The sequence below is a fragment of the Mus pahari genome, chromosome 4 (assembly GCF_900095145.1).
Source record: "Mus pahari chromosome 4, PAHARI_EIJ_v1.1, whole genome shotgun sequence".
Taxonomy (NCBI): Eukaryota; Metazoa; Chordata; class Mammalia; order Rodentia; family Muridae; genus Mus; species Mus pahari.
The window spans coordinates 100414720-100419363 of record NC_034593.1 but is presented as its reverse complement, the minus strand read 5'-3'; positions in this window follow the sequence as shown (position 1 = coordinate 100419363).

Here is a 4644-nt window from a genome sequence, read left to right as displayed (position 1 = left end):
AGGAAGGAAGGAAAGAAAGAAAGAAAGAAAGAAAGAAAGAAAGAAAGAAAGAAAGAAAGAAAGAAAGAAAGAAAGAAAGAAAGAAAGAAAGAAAGAAATGATTTATGTATAGAAATTTAAACTCACCAAGATAGGTCAGATAATAGACTTTCTACAAAGTTTACAAGTTCATAAATGTAAATCTTATTTTTGTAAGAGAAAGAGCCTTTTATTGAACTAAAAGTTGGAAATGTAAGTATAATATTACTGTGCACTCTGTAAAGAGTATCATTGTATCATTCAACTGCTGATTTCTGTGCCATATATCTGGTAGCAAAATATAGTTTTCAAATTATTCCTTGATTGCTCAATAAAAGCTAGCTGATCAGCCAATACCTGAACAGAAGAGAATATGGTGCTTGACTTCCATCTAGACAGGGGAGGAGAGAGAGGTAGAGTGTATGCAGCCCTGGGGAGAAAGTCCCGAAGCTACCATGAGAAAACACTTGAAATTCAGAGAGCAAGATCACTATTAAAATGCAAGTATTTGGGGGATTTTTGATAGGGAGATAGCCATATTAGTTTAGATAACTAAAATAGAGTAATAATACTTTTTCCTTCTTTAGTTTCATGTGGTCTGTGAAGAGAATCTTGGGTATTCTGAACTTTTGGTCTAATATGCACTTATCTTGGTATGAGTGCACACCATGTGTATTTTGTGACTGGGTTACCTCACTCAGGTAATTCTATCCATTTTCCTAAGATTTTCATGAATTCAGTCCTTTTTAGAAGGGGGGAACAAAATATTCAAGGGGGGAAATATGAAGACAAAATGTGGAGCAGTGACTGAAGGAAAGGCCATCCAGAGACTGTCTGACCAGTCTGTCCATACCATATAAAGACGCCAAACCCAGACACTATTGCTGATACCAAGAAGTGCTTACTGACAGGAACCTGATATAGATGTCCACTGAGAGTCTCTGTCAGAGCCTTACCAATACAGAGGCATATGCTTGCAGCCAACCATTGGTCTGAGAACAGGGTCTCCCATGGAGGAGATAGAGAAAGGACTGAAGGAGCTGTAGGGGTTTGCAGCCCTGTAGGAAGAACAATACTATCAACCAACCAGACCTATCCCAGAGCTCCCAGGAACTAAACCACCAACCAAAGAGTACACATAGAGGGACCCATGGCTCCAGATTCATACAGAGCAGAGGATGGACTTGTTGGACATCAATGGTAGGAGAGGTCTTGGTCTGTGAAGGCTCAATGCCCCAGTGTAGGAGAATGACGGGGCAGAGAGGCAGGAGTGGGTGGGTGGGATAGGGGTAGTGAGGATGGGATATGGGTTTCCAAAAGGGAAACAGGGAATGGGGATAACTTTTGAAATGTAAATAAATAAAATATCTGATAATAAAGGAAATAAGATTAAATAAATATAATAGAGTAATACTGCTCAGTCATTGTACCCTTGAAGCTTATTAAATAAATATAATAGTCCAGTCTTAATTATTTGGGAGCTAGCTAGGTTGAGAGACAAACTGCAACAAACAATTCTTTAAAAGATAGTAGCAGTTTGTAACTGATTTTGTGTTTGTTTTACCTTTGATAGTGTGTAGAGTAACTTTCTATACCAAAGACGCTGAAATGTAGGAACAAAAGCTTTACATAGGTAACAGTTCAACTTTTCCATATTCAATTAACTGTGTAGGTGTTGTCTTTAGCAATAAGTACTTGCTGTTAGTTTGTGGAGAGAAGCTTTTAATAACAGAACAGCCTAGCTTATTTGAGTGTTCCCCTAGAACTTCTTTGGTCAACAACTCAATTAGGTGAAACTCAGTACCTGTACTGGAAGCCTTAATTAGTGACAAGATGTGTCCATTTGAGGTTCTATTCCCCCATTATTTGTCAACTTTATTTAGACAGTCTTCATATAAGTATATATAATAAGAAATGGTGCCCTTAGTACCAGTATGGGTTAGGGTTAATTTATATTCATTGTTCTTTAAAATACACTTTACTAAATAAAGGCTATTTTGTATTCTTGCATATGCATGTTTGATATCAAAGAAAATTTATTCTAGCTCATTAAAGGTATATAAGTCTTTCATAGCACAGTTCAATCATTCTTCCAAATCTCAATAGTTAAAAGGATTTAGAACTAAATTAATGTTTGACTGTATAAAATTTAAAATATATCATATGCATCCTATACAAATATTTGCTTTCATCTCTTTTATCTTTTGAAAGAATAGGAATGGATTCATTCTTTTTGATGACTATTGGAAACCAAACAGTTCTTTATAATGCAAATGAAATTAATGAGTTAAATGATATGAGTACATATATTGAGGGAAGGGAATAAAATCTGATGAGTAAGTTAAAATGAAATATAAATATAGACTAGGAAATATAACTGTTTGTAGATGTATAGTTAATCACAGAAATATATTTTTCACTTAGACAAAAAAGAATATACAGTATAGGAAGTAATTTGGACACTAAGTTAAATTGCTTTAAAAAACATATATGCTGTATTAATTTACAACAAAATCCAGGCGGATGGATAATTTGTACCTTAAAACCTGAAATTGTTATCATGATAGCAGGCACAAACCCAACATTTGGAAGCCTAATAAAAAGGACTAAGAATTAAGGATGTACCTGTGTTACCTAATATTATGTGAAAAAAAAATAAAAATAAGAAAGAAAAAAGTATGCAGTTTGGGGGTTGCTGGAAAGATGGTTCAACATTTAAAATTCCTCCTTACTCTTCTTGAGGACCTAGGTTTGGTTCTGACCACTCGGGTGGTGCTTTATGTGCATTATTAGCTCCAATTCTAGGAATTTGATACCTTGTCCCCTACTTTTATGGCTACCAAGCATACACATAGTGTCCATAGCTACATACATTTGGTAGAGTATTGTAGAGTATAAAGTTTTAAAATAAGTGTGGTGGTTTGAATTCTGTGTTCTAGAAAGCTGTTCATCCAGGAATAAACAGCAACCCAGGTTATTCTTGATAGATTTTTTTTCAAAAACACAGCATTGGATGAGTATGGAAGGGTCATAGATCTAAATGGAACTGGAGGAGAGGTGTGAATATGATCAAAATAAGCTGTACAAAATTATTATATAACTAATGAAATAAGAAAGATTTTGTAAAAAACAGAACTGAAGGTTGATGTATTGATATATACATATACAAAAATAATTTAAACATTAAGAAACTTTTAATGGGATACATAGATAAAATGTAGTTAAATTTGTTTATCTTGTGTATTTATTTAAGAAACAGAAATAAAATTATATAATAATGAAAAGATAAGATATAATTGAGCCGGGCAGTGGAGGCACACGCCTTTAATCCCAGCACTTGGGAGGCAGAGGTAGGTGGATTTCTGAGTTCGAGGCCAGCCTGGTCTATAGCGTGAGTTCCAGGACAGCCAGGGCTATACATATATACACATCTGTATATATACAGATGGCCTTGGTGATTATATGTATATATATATATATATATATATATATATATATATATAATTGCTACAACAGTATAGTGATTCCATAGCCTTAATTTCTAACAATAAGTACTAAGCACATATTATTTTATCATAGGAAATACCTCCTATTCTAAACAGCACTTAAGATCTCTTAGAAAAGAATGATCAGCATATTTGTTGCCACAAAAATAAGTTACATGAATTACAGTGGAATAAAACAATGACTATATTGTTATGGTTATAGAGACCCCAGGCAAGAATTTGAGTTGTGGACAACAGAGACTTCTTGTTACTACTTTATATTATCTGATTACATTTCTGAAAAGAATCTAAAGTTGCTCACCTGAAACTATATCCCCCATTCATACTATGAGATTTTGGCATGGGATACATCAAGCAGAAAAACTGAGCTAAGTTTGGAGGGATGATTAGAGAATGCAGAAATGAGAATCTCCATCTGTCCTGGGCTTCTTCCAGAGATGCACAATTCTCTGTGGGAAACATCCAGACAGTAAACATTTAAAGAGAACCAAGTTCACACTCTAGCTTTTTCTCATCTAACTTCTAAAGTTGCATCACATTGCTTTCCTCTTATTACTCAATTGTTTGAAGCAGTTAAATGCCAGTCCATATTCAAGAAAAAAATCAAATTAGGTTGTGTGTTGATGGGAAGTGGACTTTATTGGTGGGAAGAACAGACAAAATGAATATTATACTTGGGTCTTATTTGGAAACTGTCAAGAGAAAAACTTAAATGTACTATGGCATTTTTAAAATTAAAATAGAGTCTGGGGTGATAACTTGGTTGGTCAAGTATTTACTATAAAAGAATGTAGACTTAAATGATGATTGCTAGGACTTATGGAAAAAAGACAGAGTTGCTGGTACAGACCTTCTATCCCAGGGCAGGGAAGACAAATAGAGATGGCCTTGGTGATCACTCAGAGTAGCAAGTCTGTAAAATCTAGGCTCAATGAATGACTCTGTCTCAGGGTGGAGAAGGAATGAGAAAGACAGCTTACATAAACTTCTGATCTCCATAGGTACACATACATGGTCATACATCAAGGAAATGGGCAGCCCCAATACACACACACTCATGCACACATGCACACATGCACACATACACACACACACACACACACACACACACACACACACA